The sequence below is a fragment of the Artemia sp. Qi Xiang Cuo genome, chromosome 11, assembly GCF_049724085.1.
Source record: "Artemia sp. Qi Xiang Cuo chromosome 11, ASM4972408v1, whole genome shotgun sequence".
Lineage (NCBI taxonomy): Eukaryota > Metazoa > Arthropoda > Branchiopoda > Anostraca > Artemiidae > Artemia > Artemia sp. Qi Xiang Cuo.
In genome coordinates this window covers 39,398,763-39,419,272 of record NC_142804.1, presented here as the reverse complement: position 1 = coordinate 39,419,272, position 20,510 = coordinate 39,398,763, and positions in this window count along the sequence as shown.

The following is a 20,510-nucleotide window of genomic DNA, read 5'->3' as shown; positions in this document are numbered from 1 at the left end:
TAGATCTTTCAATGTTCAATCAAATGAGCCCTCTCTGAAGTTTATACGAGCATCCTTTCATAAACCATACACGCCCCCAGGACAACACTTACAACACCTACCCCCTGGGCCCTGGGGGGTTGTGTTGACATCGGAGTTTTTGTTATCTAATTTTCTAACAATTTAAAAAAAACTGGCTATCTAAAAATTTCCAGCCGATGGCTTTGGGGAAAAAGGACGTGGGGGGAGTTGCCCTTAAATTTCTTGACTCTTAAAAAGTGAACTAGAACTTTCAATTCCCAACAAATGAGCCCTCTATGAATTTTATACGAGCATCCATTTCATAAGAACCATACATGCCCTTTGGGCATAACTTAGCACGCTTTCTCCCGGGCCCTGGGGGGTTGTATTGACTCCAGAATTTTTCTTATCCGACCTTTGAACTATTTTTTTTTTTAATAAAATGTCTATCTCAAAATTTTCATCTGGTGGGGTTTGGAAAAAGAATCAAACATTTCGAATCAAACATTTCCGAAACTCTAAAAAACGGAGTTTTGATACCAATAGATACATCAAAAGAATCAGATTTTAGTGCTGATTTAAAATATATAAGTTTCATCAAGTTTAATCCTACCCATCAAAAGTTACGCGCCTGATAAAATTTCGCTGATTTTCAAAAAAGGGGGAAAGACCCCCTAAAAGTTATATAACCTTAATAAAAATCACACCATCATATTCAGCGTATCAGAGAACCCTACTGTAGAGGTTTCAAGCTCCTATCTACAAAAATGTGGAATTTTCCATTTTTTGCCAGAAGAAAGATCACTGATGCGTATTTGTTTTTTTTTTCTTTTTCCCAAAGGTGATCGTATCGACCCAGTGGTCCTAGAATAACGTGGGAGGGCTCATTGGAACGGAAATTAAAAGTTTTAGTGCCCTTTTTAAGTGACCAAAAAAATGAAGGGCAACTAGGCCCCCTCCCATGCTAATTTTTCCCCAAAGTCACCCGATCAAAATTTTGAGATAGCCATTTTGTTCAGCAAATATTATAAATATGTCTTTTAGGATGACTTAATCCCTCAAAGCCCCCAGGGGGAGGGCTGAAAGTTATGAACTTTACCCAATGTTAAAATATAGTATTGGTTATTGGGAAGTATACAGATGTTTTCAGGGGGAATTTTTTCTGGTAGTGGGGGTGGGGGTGGGTCGGGGGTTATATGGGAGGATCTTTTCATGAAGGAAATTTTCATGGGGGAAGGGACATTGCTATGAAAGGGGCACCGGATTTCCAAGCATTATTTAAAAAACGATCAGAAACTAAATTAAAAAAAAACAAGTTTTTTCAACTGAAAGTATAAAGCAACATTAGAACTTAAAACGAACAGAAATTATTACGTATGTGAGGGGGTTCTCCCCCAAGTCAATACCTCGCTCTTTACGCTATAGTTTTTTTTTAGTGCTTTCAAAAGAGCTAGCTATTCTATTTAAACGGCCTTTGTGATCCAGGGGTTTGTTAATTGAATTTTTTCCCTAAGATTAACTTAATCTTTTCTTTTCGGTAAACATTGGTGGATTGAACAAGTAGATCATTAGACCTTAGACCTAGAAGAGGTTGGGAAGTATGCAACATAAAGAGAATTAGAATATTTTCTTTTTATCTTCTTTTGTAAATAAAATCAGTTGTCACTGAATTCTGAGTACCGATTTCTTACCCAACGCCTCAGTTTGTATCACGCTACCAAATTTATTAGCCCTGTTAGTAGGGGCAACCTGACAAGCCGAAAGACGCCCATCAAAACATACTAAGCCCAGAAAAATTGTCCATTAGTCAGAATTCCGTGCGAATGCTGTGTCGTTTACTAGGCTATAATTTCCTCGAATAGCGCCACTCCTCAAACAAGAATAGAGTTGACCACAAGGTATCCAGTCTTGCAGGAACCCCAAAAAGGTCAAGGCAGCTCTTTTCAGAGGTCGTTGGCTATAGATCTGGATTTTACGCCCCGCCGCAGTCGTCCTCCTATAGAGGATCCTCCCTTGATGGTGCTCTCCATCACCATGCAATTTAACCCATAGCTGGGCGAAGATTTGTAACTCATGGGACTTGTGGACAAACCAATGGGCCCTTTTGAGTCTACATTTGAGGGGCCTTCTTCCTACTCGGCCTGTATTTATGACCCCGGGCGAGGGTGCCCCAGTTTCTATTATGAACCCCCAGGGACAAGGTCCCCCCTTGGTCCGTCCCTCCTATGGAGGTACCCTACATATCTGTAGAGCGTTCCCCTATCGCCACCTGGGGACACGCTGAATGGCCTGGGGGAGGCCAGATGCTACTGGTGGGGTTGTTAACCCCAATAGCCGTTTATCTACAGTAGCCATTTATTTTACTTTTTAGGAAAAAATACACCACAACATGGCAGGCATACCATCTGAGACTATGAACTTTAAGATGCTATAAAAAGTTTGCCAGGGGCTTTGAAAGCTCTGACTAGTCACTGGGAATTCTTCAACCAACATCCATACCAGCAGGGTTTTTTCAAGCAATCTTCTTTATTTAGTAAATAAGACGCCACGGGCTTTGTTTGTAGTTTCAAATATATGCTCTGAGCTCAGTTATACAGTGCTGGTGGCCAGTTCTTCATCATTAGAGGATCTGGTGGGAATTTGCTTTATTTAGTAAATTAAACGTCACTTTGAGCAGGCGGGCAAAAAAAATGGGGCAACCTTGTTACTCATCAGTTTTCTTGGCTTAGAAAAATTTTTCCACAGATTTTGTCAGAAAATACGTGCAAAAAGTGCCGTAGGAAAGTAGCATCCTACCTGGTAGTTTTCAAATTTGTCAGCAGATTATTTTGGCAAATACAACTTTTACATATAAAAATACTTCTTGCTTCAAGAAAATCTGTCAAAACACAAAATGTGCTGGTAAAGTGTTGGCAGTTATTAGGATTTTGTGGAACTCTGCTACTAGCAGATTTGGAACATTTTGCATACCTGCTCTATGCTAAAAAATGACAGGCAGTTTTAGGACAAAACTAATCCAAATTTTATTAAACTGGTATATTGTTCATTCTTCCTAGTTAGTACCCAGCAGATTGGGTCATGAAATACTTTAAGCTAAAAAACTGCTGGCAGTTTAAAGCTAAAAAAAATCCTCCAAAAAATATCATTGCCAGTACAGGTGACCACCAATTCCAGGTTTGGCTTAATGAAAATTGAACCACCAAAACATTAAATATACCTGTCCAAGCAGAGCAGTTCATCTCATGTGCACGGTTTTTTGGCAAATTTAGCAACAAATGCTTTAAGCTGAGATAGTTTGTCAGCAGATTTGGTTATTAAATGCTTTAAGCCAAAAATGCATTGCCAGTACAGGTGACCCTGGTATTCATGCCACCAATTCCAGGTTTGGCCACCAATTGCCAAAAAATTTAATCATAATTGAACCACCAAAACATTACACAAACCTCTCCAAGACAAAGCAGGTAATCTCCTGCACATTTTTATCTTACAAGATTTGCACGGTGTAAAACCAAACCAAAAGTGAGCAAATCAAACTTTCCCCAAAACTCATTAAGAAAAACAAATCCACAAGTTGTTACAATAATGTTGTACAATTCCAGTATAAGTAGCCAAAAGTAAAGTAAGCAAAAACCTGTAAAAATATAAGCAGGCAACAGCTTAAAAGTAAAATTTTCAAGGGAGACAGGGGTTTGAGCTAATGAAAAAACTCTATTTGAAATAGGTGAAATAGGGAAGTGAAAGTGTCTGCAATAAGGTTTGTGAGCGTTGTGTTTTCCTTTTTGATGCTCTTTGTTCACCCGGTGGTGCCCCCGTACTGAACCCAGCCAAACTCCAAAAAAAATACATTACATTAATTCCGTAAATCTAACTTGGAATAGTAAGTTGATAAACTAATTATGATAAAGGTCAGGCCAAGTTCAAAAATAGATACCGCACCCTAATATCAAGAACATTAAGTGGTGTTTTAACTCCATCCATAAAGTAGCAGTAGTAAGCTATATACAGTATACTTTGGACTAGACCCCAATGTCACAGCTGATTTCTCAGAGACACAATGGAGCACCACCAAAAATCTTCAGCACGCCACTGGCTGACACCAATTTTTCCTATTAAGGAGGAGTTTCAAATCTGTTCAAAATATCCTGAGTGACGCATTGTTCAAATTTGAACAAACAGACAAGTCTGTTTTACCCTTTAAAACTCACACTCCGATGTCATCTACTACATAATGACGCAAGTAAATTCAAGGAGCAACACAAGCACCAGCACTCAAAAATCTGTAGGATCAAGAGTCTTATTTAAGACTTTTTTAATCTCTTGAATTTCAATAAAAGTTTTGTGATACATGTTGTTTTACTCCATAAAGCCCAGAAATCACAGTATTATACCTTTTAACCCAGCGTGGGTCACAATAGGGAAGCAGCTTTTAATCTTTGTGTACAGTAGAACACAGAAGAAGTTTGTACTTAGTTTGTTTGGGGAAAGAGGAAGACTAGTTATTTCAAAATAATTATAGCATTTAAATTAGACCCAGTTTGGAGGCCTAAACTAGGACAAGATTTGAGCAATGGAAGCTGCAATCCATGTAAAAGGAAGTTGATTTGGCTTTCTATCTCCATCGTAATGGACAGGAGTGTTGCAATGGGTGGGGGGGGGGAGAGCTAAACTTTTTGAGATTTGGTGAAAGTTAGACCAAAAGTCCAAAATTACGCTGAACCAAAGAAATAAAAAAAAGTAGCTACTGTGGAATCTAAGAGAGTCCAAAATTTTGGTTTGATTTAAATACAATTTCCAAGATCCGGTACTGAAGGTTCTGAATTCAGTAGTACAATTTATAAATTCTGTAATAGAATCTCAATGTGATATTTCTAGTTGTTAAATATAGTTAAAGCCAAATCAAAATCTAAAACCAAACCACAAATTGAAAACCAAATCTAAAAACAAGTAAAATTATAATAAAGAACGACCTCCCGCCTATATATACTAAATTTTATACGCCACTAAATTATAGTATAGGTTAGTAATTCCACAGATTGGTTGGCACTGGAACATCGTAGAGAGTTGTTCAATGACTCATTTTAAAGGAAATTAATGGGGTTAAAAACTTTTTGTAATTAAAACAAATTATTTTCAAAATAGTTACAGTAAAGAACGACATGCCTATGTTAACTGAAGTAATCTATTGACAATATAACTTCAAACAAACATCTTTTGAAAATTACTTCTCTAAGGCATTACATAAAGGACCGATACAGTTCATCATAAATGGTGTTTGTCAATACGATTTTTTTATATAATTATCCTTTATTATGTAAAATGAAGTAATTTTGGGGCGTTTTATCAAAAAATTTATTTGTTAACTGAAACTAGAATAATTCCTGAAATTTTTAAAAATTTTATTTAACTACAGATGCAAAATAATTTATGATGTCTGAGCAATAAATTTAATTTTTAATTCAAATCAGAGTCATAGGCAGCGCAGAGTCACAGCTGGTGTTTGAAAACGTGGCTTCTAAAATGTAAAAGCTTTTATATAGAGGAAGCAACTCAATTTCAATTCAAAATTTATGAAAATGGAAGAACCTCAAAAACAGCGAATATACAGAATTCCTTTGTCATGGGTGCTTTTGATGTTGATTTGTCTTTCATCTTCTTTTTTTTATTCATTATTGATCGTGTCAATAATGAATCCAGACAAATTGGATCTTCAAATACAAATGAAAAAATCAAACAAAAAAGAGAAGAAGCAGTTGAAAAAACTTCTACAAATCAAGGAAAGATCTTTCCATTGCTTATTCAAGTTTTCAACGTTTTTTTTCTTTATGCAAGTTTTAATGTCATCTTGCAAATTGGCAAAGCACTGTTTTTTGCATATGACCCGATTTTGGGGAGAATCCCACGGCTGTATGCGTATTTTTATTAGAACCATTACCGTAGACAGGCTTGAAATCAAATCCTTTGTTTCTTAGGCATTGTCTCCTTCCCATTACGCTACGGCAACTGTTATTCAATAAGATATTATGAAACACATTATGATTTTCCAAAGAAAATGATAGGTGACGTCATAATCAAAGGTTACAACCATCATGGTTGAAGGGGTAGCTGCAACCTAATAAAGGACAAACCAATGCCTTTAGTAACAATAAAAATTGCTAGTTACATTATTTCTTACGAAGATTAACACGAAGGCGACCCCAAATGACATTATTTGATTTATGTCACACTGGCTTCTTACCTTTGAGGTTTTAGCTTTTATTTTTCCTTTAAGAAAGTCTCCTGTTGATTGAGCTCAGCATTGTACATTTTAATATTTAAGATTAACAAATTAATATGGTTCACCTTGGTGTTGCATTTTGTGGGTTTGATTAAGGCAAGGTACATATTTAACCTCACCTTTGAGCTTGGTGACAATTAATTACGGGAAAATGACCTAAGGACCAATAATGATTAATCCTATCATAAATTAAAATTAGAATAAAAATCCAATTATTTTGATATATCTATTGATATTAAAATTCCGTTTTTTAGAGTTTCGGTTACTATTGAGACGAGTCGCTCTTACTATACAGTTCGTTACCAAAAACTGTTTGATTAAAACACGACGTTTTTAAGAGCTGCTGCTTTCTCATCCTGCTAATATCGGTTTTTGGCAATCAATTTGAGAACGTCCTTGTTTTTCTCATACTTCTCTTTGGTTTTGCCAGCAAGCTGCATAGCTAGACTTTGATATCTTTTCTTATTCTTAATTTTCCTTTTTCTTACTTGTGAAACCATTCCAATAAATAATTTTTATATTGAAGCTCCAAATTCCATTATTTAAGCTCCAAGACTTTTTGCCCGCTAATAGACTATGATTCCACAAATAGCCCGTGTCGAGTCTTGCTGCATTATATAAATGCGTAAAGTCTTTGCACCACAGAGAAAAATCCTGAAAGTTCACTGATATTTTTTTGCCAGTCTGTCAGATTCAAGTTTAGTCTGTGAGCGTAACAGTGTACATAAGCTGCACGAGGTACCTTCTCCCTAAAATTTGCTTGAACTCCATACAATGCCCCACTCGTAACGGATGCGCCGTTAAAACATTGGGCAATACACCTCATCAAATGTAAAACATACTTTTCTATAGTATCACAAATCGAGGTAGACAAGCTCTCGGCGTCTAATTTGTGCATGTGATAGCAGCCGATTGGTCACTCCACTACTTTTCCATTTGATATGTACCTGAGTAGGATCGCCAATTGTTCTTTTCTAGAAACATCTTTTGTATCATCTTTTGTCACTTTACTTCCAAAGGTTGATTGAAAATCCTTGTGTAATTCTGCCTTAGATAGTCCTCGATTGTCTGTAAACTCCAATTCAAATTATATAATAAATATAATTTGAATTTTAATAAATTGAAATGAGTAAAAAAATTAATATAAGTCAAGAATCAATTTTCAAAGTTGAAACAGTGAACATTTATTCAGAATATATCAGAATATTAAATATATAAATGGTTGGTACAATCAAAACACTTACAGCCAAATACCTGAAATAAACTGCATCAAACATTAAATATTTGTTAAGGTAATCAGAGGCAACGCTATAGCATTGCTTATAGTAAACGTCATACGGCTCCAGTATTTTATTATTACTACTTAAAAAAAAAAAACTTTCCGAAAAATAAGTTTTTCAAAGAAAAAGTAAAGGCCATTTTAAGCTTAAGCTCAGCAGATACAAATACCTGTTGAAATTCAAACTCAAAATGACCAGAAATTACTACTAAAGAATAAATGAAACCCAAAACGAACAGAAATTAAATAAACAATCATAGCAAAAAAACATACAACAAGTAATAATATAAATGAATAAATATATCTTAAAGCGAGTAATGCTTAAATTGAATATCAAAATCAAGCTTAAAACGAAAAGAAAATTTGATATTGAAGCATAAATGAAACTTAAAACGAACAGAAATTAAATTAACAATCAATGCAAACAAACATCAATAGATATTAATGTAAATGAATAAATAAATCTTGAAACGAACAAAAATCACTAAAAACGAGAGTTTGGGTATCGCCTCCTTCTCTCACTGTAAAAGTCTAAAACCTACTGCGTCATTTACTTTGCCATTTACTTTGTTATGCATTATTTGATTAACTTCAAAATGGTATTATATGCATATTATTTTGAAATATCCTGGTTTTATGAAATAGAATATCAGCTAGTTTTTTTCTTCTTAGGAATCGAAATGTATGGATCGTTTGGAAGAAATGTCGAAGAAAGTTACGAATATTACCAATGCCTTGGCTGACAGTATAGGTAATTTTATGTGTTTTTAATATATATTATTCGTTGTTTTTACAGCTGGAGAGTAGAAAGTAAGACTCTGTAAATTATTGACACCAGGCATGTACGCAGGAAAAAGGGGGGGGGGGTAAGGGGGCTGGTACATGCCCCCCTAGACTTTTAAAATTACCTTTCATTTATATTTCGCAGCCATTTTCTATCTTAGTTATTTGCTATATTTAACCAGCGAGACTGGCTAACTGGTCGTTTTTATTGGTCGCCCCTGTGCATCGTTTTGCACAGCTGTGCAATGGCGCTGTTACTTTATAATGACCTTGTTTTGAAATGTCCCGTCTATCCCACTCTTGTACCACCCTAATTCTACCATTAGGAGACAATCTTGTTTTGGAATGTCTAAGAGCTCGTCTACGCTGTTTTATTACCCAATCTTTGACCGGAAATATGATTTCTGAGTAGGGTTTATTCAAAACTAAGCGTCAGCTGGTCAGTATTTCTTTCTTGTTTCTTGTGAAGAATTAGTAATCAAACTATGAGTAAAAAGTGACAAAAAACTTTGAATTTATAAGGTGAAAATGCGGAAGAAAAATGGAGAAACTCGCAATAGTGACAGCGCTGAAAGGGTCGGGCTAGTGGAGATAAATTCCCCCACCTCTGACATTCCTTCGGAAACATGCGGAACAATAACTGGCTCAGGTAAACATGAAAGTTCGGTCTGCATCCCTGAACCCCTTGCGGGTTCCAGTAGCGGTCAAAAACATTTCTCAGATATCTCTATGACGCGTTACGACAAACTAGCTCAACCAATTCTTGAGATATATCCGGCTTCCACTTCTAACGGTAGGAATTTCAGTGCAAATTACTATAAGACTTAAGAATGGATTGAATACTCAAAAAACTTGAATTCCGTGATTTGTTTTTCTTGCCGTTATTTTTCTATGGGGACTCTAAGGGCTGGAGAAACTGCTGGAAAAAGGGCTTTCATAGAGTCAGGATTATGTAAGTGGAAAGAAAGTTCTGCTCTATTAAAGCAACATGATGGTTCAGAAAGACACAGGCATTGAATGTCAGCATGGACGGAATTTGAGACTAATAGTACTGATACCTCGAGATCTTTAGCGGATGCCCTATTTCAATCCAGATCTCAAGAGGTTCAGGAAAATAGAGATTATGTGAAGTACATTTTTCGCGCTATTTGCTTTCTTAGCCGCCAGGGTCTTGCATTGAGAGGTCATAACGAATCAGAAACATCTGTAAACGGTGGTAATTTGGTTGAATTGATGGAGGAAATGTCTATAGGCAACGAAAAGCTGAAGCCCAGTTATAGCGCCGATATGGTCACTATTGCAGTCATCAGTACCAAAATGACGCAGTTACACTGATAGAAAATGCTTTGCGCCAAGACATTATTTCAGAAGTAAAATCAGCTAATTACTTAGCTATTCTTGTCGACGAGACAAGAGATGCTTCTAGAAAAGAACACTTAGTGATCCTACTCAGGTACATATCAAATGGAAAAGTAGTGGAGTGACCAATCGGCTGCGATCATATGCACAAATTAGACGCCGAGAGCTTGTCCACCTCGATTTGTGATACTATAGTGATTTGTGATTTGATGGGGTGTATTGCCCAATGTTTTAACGGCGCATCCGTTACGAGTGGGGTATTGTATGGAGTTCAAGCAAATTTTAGGGAGAAGGTACCTCGTGCAGTTTATGTACACTGTTACGCTCACAGATTAAACTTGAATTTGACTGACTGGCAAAAAAAATATCAGCGAACTTTCAGGATTTTTCTCTGTGGTGCAAAGACTTTACGCATTTATATCATGCAGCAATACTCGACACGGGCTATTTGTGGAATCATAGCCTATTAGCGGGCAAAAAGTCTTGGAGCTCAAATAATGGAATTTGGAGCTTCAATATAAAAATTATTTATTGGAATGGTTTCACAAGTAAGAAAAAGGAAAATTAAGAATAAGAAAAGATATCAAAGTCGAGCTATGCAGCTTGCTCGCAAAACGAAAGAGAACTATGAGAAAAACAAGGACGTTCTCAAATTGATTGCCAAAAACCGATATTAGCAGGATGAGAAAGCAGCAGCTCTTAAAAACGTCGTGTTTTAATCAAACAGTTCTTGGTAACGAACTGTATAGTAAGAGCGACTCGTCTCAATAGTAACCAAAACTCTAAAAAACGGAATTTTAATATCAATAGATATATCAAAATAATTGGATTTTTATTCTAATTTTAATTTATATTAGGATTAATCATTATTGGTCCTTACGTCATTTTCCCGTAATAAATTAGTCACCAAGCTCTAAGGTGAGGTTAAATATGTACCTTGCCTTAATCAAACCCACAAAATGCAACACCAAAGTGAACTATATGAATTTGTTAAAGTTAAATATTAAAATTTACAGTGCTGAGCTCAATCAACAGGAAACTTTCTCAAAGGAAAAATAAAAGCTAAAATTTCAAAGGTAAGAAACCAGTGTGACATAAATCAAATAATGTCATTTGGGGTCGCATCCATGTTAATCTTCGTAAGAAATAATGTAACTAGCAATTTTTATTGTTGCTAAGGGCTTTTGTTTGTCCTTTATTAGGTTGCAGCTACCCCTTCAACCATGATGGTTGTAACCTTTGATTATGACGTCACCTATCATTTTGTTTGCAAAGTCATGATGTGTTTGATAATATCTTATTGACTAACAGTTACCGTAGCGTAATGGCAAGGAGACAATCCCTAAGACATAAAGGATTTGATTTCAAGCCTGTCTACGGTAACGGTTCTAATAAAAATACGCATACAGCCGTGGGATTCTCAGCAAAAAGAGGATCATATGCAAAAAACAGTGCTTTGCCAATTTTGCACGATGACGTTAAAAATTTGCATAAAGAAACAACACGTTGAAAACTTGAATAAGCAATGGAAAGATCTTTCCTTGATTTGACGAAGTTTTTTCAATTGCTTCTTCTCTTTTTTGCTTGATTTTTTTCAGTTGTATTTGAATATCCAATTTGTCTGGATTCATTATTGACACGATCAATAATGAATAAAAAAAAGATGAAAGACTAATCAACATCAAAAGCACCCATGACAAAGGAATTCCGTATATTCGCTGTTTTTGAGGTTCTTCCATTTTCATAAATTTTCGAATAGAAATTGAATTGCTTCTCCATATAAAAGCTTTTAAATTTTAGAAGCCACGTTTTCAGACACCACCTGTGACTCTGCGCTGCCTATGACTTTGATTTGAATTAAAAAATTTAAATTATTGCTCAGACATCAGTAGGAATGACCCTAGTACTCGTGACGGGGCACCATATATGGGCATAGAATACTGACGAGGCACATGTGCTGCCATCTACAATTTAGTCTAACTCTGAAGGGACATAATTTATTCAAGGATTATCGATCTAGTCGAATGAGATCAAGGTCGATTGATTTGTTGTTGTTGCTGTTTGGCTAAGTGTAATGACACGAGGTGTGATTTACATAATTGCTAGGGTTATGTATTGATCTGGGGTAAGTGAATTTCCGAGAAATTGATTGCGTAATTGAAGGGGAGAGGATTTCCAAGAAATTGATTTGCATAAATGAAGGGAAGTGAATTTCTGAGAAAATTATTGTGTAATCGAAGGGGAACTAAATTTCCGAGAAAATGATTGCATAATCGCTGGGGGGGGAATGTTTTGATCCAATAACGGGAAAGAGGATCACGTGTCTCCTTCTAAACCAATCAGGGGCCCGGAAATTTTAGCGGGAGAGGATTGCAGAGAATATAAGGAAAGGATTTTTCTTATAGTTTTATTAGTCTATGAATTAAATTCAAAGGAGCGAGAGCAGTTTGACCTTACTCAATTTGGATATATTTGTGCTGACAATGAGTGGAATGTTTACATTATAGCAAGTTGAGTGGGTGGCAATGATAAAAGATCTTCTAACTTGACAGTATAAAATACAAGATGATCACGACTTTGTCTGGACTGGGGTGAAGTATATGCAAGATATTTGTCATCTTTGAGCAAATTTAAAATGGAGGATCGATTACGGTTCGCTGCAAAAGTTGATATAGCACATGTGAATAGACTTCAATGTGCTTTAAGTGCATTAGTGAAACATGTCGAAGACAATAAACAGTATCGCTAATTGTACATGCTTAGTATTATTGTTGTAATTATTCAATAAAATTGTTTCAAAATCAAAAATGTTCCCTTTCTTCTTGTTGTCAGAATGTTATGCTAACGAATCATGGTCATTCTAGAGTCAGCAGTCAGAGTGATAGGATTGAAAAATGAATAAATTTGAGAAAGAGAGAATTAGATCGAATCTGGTGTTTATGGAAAAACATTTGATTTTGGATGATGATTTTCTTGAGTTATATCTTCAACGCAGGATATTCTCTCGGGGAACACTTAACAATATAATGAGGACTGATTCCCCCCAATTGGACTATTGTATGAAGCTTTTTCGATGTGACTCAAATGCTTATACTCAATTTATTGATATATTAATTGGAACAAAGCAGAATAATATTGTGGATACACTTTTGAAAACATTGCCAGTAGATTCAATGTAGATGGCTCCCCCCACCATTCGAAAGAGGTGACGTCACAGAATACTCCTCTCCCATTCCTCCACCCTGAATTTATCTGTCAGCAGGAACGATCAGTTTCGTCTTAGCTGTGAGAGAGAGTTGACATTGGAAACAAAAAAATGTTCTATACATGTCCACTATGCATGTACACTCTTGGCAGTTGGACTCAATGTGAGAATTGTACAATTATTGATGACTGTAATGAAAAGTGCAAATTATGTAAAACTTGTAAATTACATAGAGGCTATGCAGTAAAAATTAAAGGATATAATTCATGTCTTGAGGAGATTTGTGACTCTCACTCTAGAGGACATCTGTGCTCCAATTGTCACTATGATAAATGTGGTCAGTGGGAGAATACTTACCCCGCTATGATTTGTAAGAGTCCCGAACGTGATTTTAGTTTATTTCTACGAGAATGGCATCGTAATATATTTAAGTTTTTCTGAGAGGAGGAGCCAGGTGTATGTTTCAACTGTTGGGGTAACAAGACAATTTGGTTTCTACGGCATCGTTGTGACGACACTGCCTATTATGACTATAAACCAAGTGATTTTTATTTGGCAGTTACTGAATGTGATTCACGATTTGAAAACACTATATGTGGATATTGCTTCAGATAGACAGATTGAAACTCGTAAATTTCATAATATGAATGCAAATAGTATCATTGACTATACAAAGAAATATGACAAGAGTGAAGTTACATTATACTGTAGAAAATATGACCCTGACTTTGCAGCCAATCAAGATCAATATACAGTGAATCCAAATGATTTACCGACATTAGTGGTTCACGACAGTTGCCTATACACCGAAGAAGAAGAAATCTAAAGTGAAGATTTAAAGACATTGTTGTATATATACGTATTTTATTAATAAGCAAATTCACAAACATTTTTTAAGCACTTTACTCTTAGAGCATTGAAATTTATACTGTACAGGTCTGAGAGAATATTTTCCACTAGAAAGTCGTTCACACGTAGATTACCACCATAAATGTTGAGAAACTGCTTGTAAGTATAGCCGCAACATCAGAGCACAAAATATAGTCGTGCATGAAAGCCATAGCTTTTAGTCGTTAGATTTTGCACTTTCCTCCGATTTTGAATAATATTTTTACCACTACCCTCAATATAGTTGCGGGTATGGGATGAGTAAAATGTATACGATAGGCCAAGAAGATAAAACAATTCAATCTCTTTCATTGTTTGAAAGACGCGTAGCCAATGACCCATCAGCACAGTCACTGGACTGCTATTAACAATTATCAAGGTATTACTGACACTTTGAATTTTTCCAAGAAAGTCCAAAGGCCGACAATAGGATTTATATTGGGACATGTAGGGGTCCATATTAAATACATTGATTATTTGACTGGTGTTCATGGCGCCAAGTCTAGTAGAATACTGCCTTCGGGAGTGATTTTCCAATAGGTTTCATATTGATTTAGTGAGATTAGTGCAATACTCTCCGCCAATGGGTCGGCAAATGTACACTCTAAACGCACACTCCCCGTACGTACTATACTCATATCCTGCGTACCAGACAAATCCAATACAATGATACCATGTGTTTTAGCAAACATTTCTTCAGTTATACCATTTTCAAATAGTTGCGAATCATGATCTAGGGTTTGCATGGTCAACTCATACAATGTTCTATAGGATTTATCAAAAGATAGATTGTAGAGTCGGATGCCATTTACTTTGCATACAAGAGATGAAAGTCCAAACATTTCAAGTTTATGTGTCAACTCTCTCTCACAGCTAAAACGAAACTGATCGTTCCTGCTGAAAAATAAATTCAGGGCGGAGGAATGGGAGAGGAGTTATTCTGTGACGTCACCTCTTTCGAATGGTGGGGGAGCCATCTACATTGAATCTATTGGCAATGTTTTCAAAAGTGTATCCACAATATTATTCTGCTTTGTTCCAATTAATATATCAATACATTGAGTATAAGCATTTGAGTCACATCGACAAAGCTTCATACAATAGTCCAATGGGGGGGGGGAATCAGTCCTCATTATATTGTCAAGTGTTCCCCGAGAGAATAGTGTTCCTCAAGTGTTCTCCTTATATTCTCTGCAATCCTCTCCCGCAAATATGTCCGGCCCTCTGATTGGTTTAGAAGGAGACACGTGATCCTGTCTCCCGTTATCAGATCAATACATTCCCCCCAGCGATTATGTAATCAATTTCTCGGAAATTTAGTTCCCCTTCGATTGCGCAATCATTTTCTCAGAAATTCACTTCCCTTCATTTATGCAAATCAATTTCTCGGAAATCCTCTCCCCTTCGATTACGCAATCAATTTCTCGGAAATTTAGCTCCCCTAGATCAATACATTCCCCTAGCGATTATGTAAATCACACCTCGTGTCATTACACTTGGCCAAACAACAACAATAACAAATCAATCGACCTTAATCTCATTTGACTAGATTGATAATCCTTGAATAAATTATGTCCCGTCAGTGTTAGACTCAATTGTAGATGGCAGCACATGTGCCCCGTCAGTATTCTATGCCCATATATGGTGCCCCGTCACGAGTACTAGGGTCATCCCTACTATTACGTATATGAGGGGGTTCTCGCCTTAGTCAATACCACGCTCTTTAAGTTAAAAGTTAAAAAAAAATTTAATTAACAAACCCCTGAATAACAAAGTCCGTTTAATTAGAATATATAGCTATTTTTAAAGCACTAAAAAAACTGTTGCGTAAAGAGCGAGGTATTGACTTGGGGGAGAACCCCCTCATATATGTAATAATTTCTGTTCGTTTTAAGTTCTAATGTTGCTTTTTACTTTCAGTTGAAAAAACTTGTTTTTATTTAAATTAGTTTCTGATCGTTTTTTAAATAATGCTTGGAAATCCTGCGCCCCGTTCATAGCAATGTCCCTTCCCCCATGAAAACTTCCTTCATGAAAAGATCCTCCCATATAACCCCAGACCCACCCCCCCTCCCCACTACCAGAAAAAAATCCTCCTGAAAACGTCTGTATACTTCCCAATAACCAATACTATTTGTTAACATTGGGTAAAGTTTATAACTTTCAGCCCTCCCCCTGGGGGCTTTGAGGGATTAAGTCATCCTAAAAGACGTAGTTATAAGATTTTCGACCATGCTGAACAAAAGGGCTATCTCAAAATTTTGATCGGGTGACTTTGGAAAAAAAATTAGCGTGGGAGGAAGCCTACTTGCCCTCCTTTTTTTGGTCACTTAAAAAGGGCACTATAACTTTTAATTTCCGTTCCAATGAGCCCTCCTGCGATATTCTAGGACTACTGGGTCGATACGATCACCCCTGGAAAAAAGAAAAAAAAACAAATACGCATCCGTGATCTTTCTTCTGGCAAAAAATGGAAAATTCCACATTTTTGTAGATAGGAGCTTGAAACCTTTACAGTAGGGTTCTCTCATACGCTGAATATGATGGTGTGATTTTCATTAAGGTTCTATAACTTTTAGGGGGTCTTTCCCCCTTTTTTCGAAAATCAGCCAAATTTTCTCAGGCGCGTAACTTTTGATGAGCAAAATTAAACGTGATGAAACTTATATATTTGAAATTAAAACTAAAATCTGATTCTTTTGATGTATCTATTGTTATCAAAACTCCGTTTTTAGAGTTTCGGTTACCATTGAGCCGGGTCGCTCCTTACTTACAGTTTGTTACCACGAACTGTTTGATTCTTTTTCCAAACCCCACCAGATGAAAATTTTGAGATAGACATTTTATTAAAAAAAATAGTTCAAAGGTCGGATAAGAAAAATTCTGGAGTCAATACAACCCCCCAGGGCCCGGGAGAAAGCGTTCTAAGTTATGCCCAAAGGGCATGTATGGTTCTTATGAAATGGATACTCGTATAAAACTCATAGAGGGCTCATTTGTTGGAAATTGAAAGTTCTAGTTCACTTTTTAAGAGTCAAGAGATTTAAGGGCAACTCTCCTCCCCCCACGTCCTTTTTCCCCAAAGCCATCGGCTAGAAATTTTTAGATAGCCAGTTTTTTTTTAAATTGCTAAAAAATTAGATAACAAAAACTTCGATGTCAACACAACCCCCCAGGGCCCAGGGGGTAGGTGTTGTTGTTGTCCTGGGGGCGTGTATGGTTCTTATGAGAGGGATGAGTAGTAACTATCTATGGAATTTGCGCGAAGCTATAGCAATTTCTATGTTATTCTGGACCTTGTATACATCTTTTCAAAGAGATTCAGCGCTCCCTCACATGGCCTTCTGCATTTGCGCGAAGCTATAGCAATTTCTGTGTTATTCTGGATCTTGTATACCCCTTTTCAAAAAGAGTGAGTATCCTCTCACATGGCCTTATACTTCTACGACTTTATGTTCCTTCCTATGTTATTCTGAGCCTTGTATACGCCATTTCAAAGAGATTCAGAGCTCCCTCACATGACCTTCTGAATTTGCTCGGAGGTATAGCAATTTCTATGTTATTCTGGACCTTGTATACACCTTTGCCAAAAGGACTAAGTATAACTTGATTAGTGGCTCGATTTTGAATAAAAGGAATAGTTTTCTTTACAATCAGTATTAGTAAGAGACTTGAATTCAAAGAGAACAGTTTATTTGCGAGGATATTATTAGAGAAAAATTAGTGGTGCATTTACATTATTGGAGATTTATGATGGAGCCGACGACAACAGAAGCGACGCACGAGTACGTAATGTGTCTTTAGATATAACTGCTGATTGTACACCTTGTCTGTAATGGAACAGTATGCATGCCAGATATGTGATATTATTAAGCAAATTTAAGCCGGAGGAGCAGCCATGTTTTGCTGGAAAAGTGAATATGCTCCATATAAATAAACTTTGGTCAGCATTAGGTGTCCTATCGAAATATATTGATGAGAACAAAATGCATCAGTGATTATTATTATTGTAATTATGTTCAATAAAATTGTTTCTAAATCAATGGTATTTTTTTCTTTCTATAGTAGACTAGCGTATATTTTTTAGAGTAGAAAAAAATTCTGGTTAGTCAGAGGTTGGTTATGAGAGAGTTATGACTCTAAAAAAATGGAAAGATTCGAGAAAGATCGAATCATGAGGAATCCAACTCTTATGGAAAAATATTTGATTCTAGATGACAATTTTCTAGAGTTGTCAATTCAAAGGAAGATATTTTCTCGGGGAATGCTTGTCGATATAATGAAAACTGATTCTCCATCACTAGACTATTGTATGAAGCTTCTACATTGTGGTCCAAATGCATTTACACAATTTATTGATATATTGATCACGACACGACAAAATGATATTGTGGATATGCTTTTAAAAATTAGTTTAGAAATTTAGGACTTTTTTTTTTCATGAGAAAGATAGTGCTCAAGGATGATTTACTCCTCTCTCTCTCTCTCTCTCTATCTCAGACAATTTTTGTTGTTGCTAGGTCAGTTTCATTGTGGCAGTAAGAGTGTAAACAAGTGAGAAAATGTTCCATACATGTCCCCTATGTATGTACACACTAGGCAGCTGGTCATCATGGGAGAATTGCAAAATGATTGATGAGTATGATGAAAAGTGTAGATTATGCAACCCGTATAAATTGCATAGAGGATATGCTGTACAAATTAAAGGTTGTAATTCCTGTCTTGAAGAGGTGTGTGACTCTCATCCTAGAGGTTACCTATGCTCCAATTGTCATTATGATAAATGTAAGCAGTGGGAGAATACAAATCCCGGTATGTTTGGAAAGAATCCTAACCGTGATTTTAGTTTATTGCTACGAGATTGGTATTGTCGCGGTTTTAGATTGTTCCGGGAGGAGGAACCAGGGCAGCGATTCAACTTTTAGAACAACAAGAAAATATGGTTTCTACGTCATTGTTGTGAAGACACTGGGTGTTATGATTATAAACCCACTGATTTTTATTTGGCTGTGACGGAATGTGATTCGACACTTGAGGACACTGTTTATGAAATTGCTTCAAATAAGCAATTTGAAACATGTGAATTCAATAGAATGAATGAGAATAGTATCATTGACTATACAAAGAGATATGACAAGAGTGAAGTTACGCTCTACTGTAGAAAATGTAGTCTCTGCTGTGCTCTAAGTCAGAACCTGTGCATTGTGAATTAAAATAGACGACCTGAACGAGCTGTCGTTGGCACAGACCTAGTAGTAGTGGTTTGTATCTAAAGAGTAGAAACGTCATGCTATCAAGTAAATAATTTTTTTTTATTCTTAAAAAATTTCACATACATCTTTGGAATATTTTATTCTTAGGGCACTAAAATCCATATTAAATACACTTGTGAGTATATCTTCAACTAGAAGGTCGTTAAATTGATGTAAGTCAACGTAGAGGTTGAGAAAATCCTTTTAGGTGTAGCCACGTCTTCTGGACAGGAAAATGACCTGTAGATGAAAGCCACATGTCACTGTTATTAAATACTGGAGATTTCGTTGATTTTGAATAATTGTTTTCCCACCGCTTTCAATAAATTTTCTAATTTATGGAGCATAGAATTTATACGATAGGCCAAGAGGATCAAAAAATTCAATATTCTTCGCTGTTTGAAAGATGCATAGCCAATCGCCGGTCTTCAAAGTTGATGGACTGCTATTAACAATGATAAGGGTATTGTTAACACTTAAAATTTTTTCAACGAAGGCCGAAGGTATGCAATAGGACTTGTACTGGGAAATGTCCGGATCCTAACTGAATATGCTGATTATTTGATTTGTGTTTATAGTGCTAAGTCTAGTAGAACACTGCCGTCTGGTGTGATTTTCCGATAGCTTTCAAATTGACTCAGTGATATTAACGAGATGCTCTCAGCCAGAGCATTCGGAAAATGTACACTCTAAACGTACATTCCCAGTTCGTACTATGCTCATATCCTGTGTGCCTGACAAGTCCAAAACAATAACCCCATGATTTTTGAAAACATTGAATTGGTTATTCCATTTTCAAATAGTTGAGAGTCATGATCTAGGGATTGCATTGTCAACTCGTACAGAGTTCTATAGGATTTTTTGTCAAATGATAGAGTGTACAGCGGACTATCATTCACTTTGCACACAAGGCTAGATACATCGAAAAAAATAAAATCGTCGGGGGAATCAGTCAAGGATCCAGCGGCACTGCCACTCCTAAAAAAGGCCAAAGCCAAGTCTGATGGGATTTTTCCATTGATAAAGGACGAGTCGCTATAGCTACGAGAGCCAGTGGAAATTTGTCGTTGATTAGTGATTGTATGGGGGACAGGAATTTAAATTTTGTTGCTATTGGCTGTTAGCCTTTCCACTGCAAATGCAACAGAGCTCATAACTTGGTGTTTTCGAACGTGGAGAATTGCCGATGTGATAATGACATTTTCATCGGATGCTGCAGGAAGTGTTTTTATAAAAATGAAATTCGACGTTGCCATCTTTAACTTTAGGTCAATCTTGACATTGTGAGGTAGACAGTGTGATATATTTAATATATCAAGATTTAATTTTCCAACTAAATGATGATACTGGGTCACTGCAGTAGTCAAATCACCATAAGTATAAACACCTGTTCGATATTCATAGCCAAATGATTGTCCTCTTAACTCTTTGTACGTCTTTGATGTCATCATCATATATCGTATGTAGCTG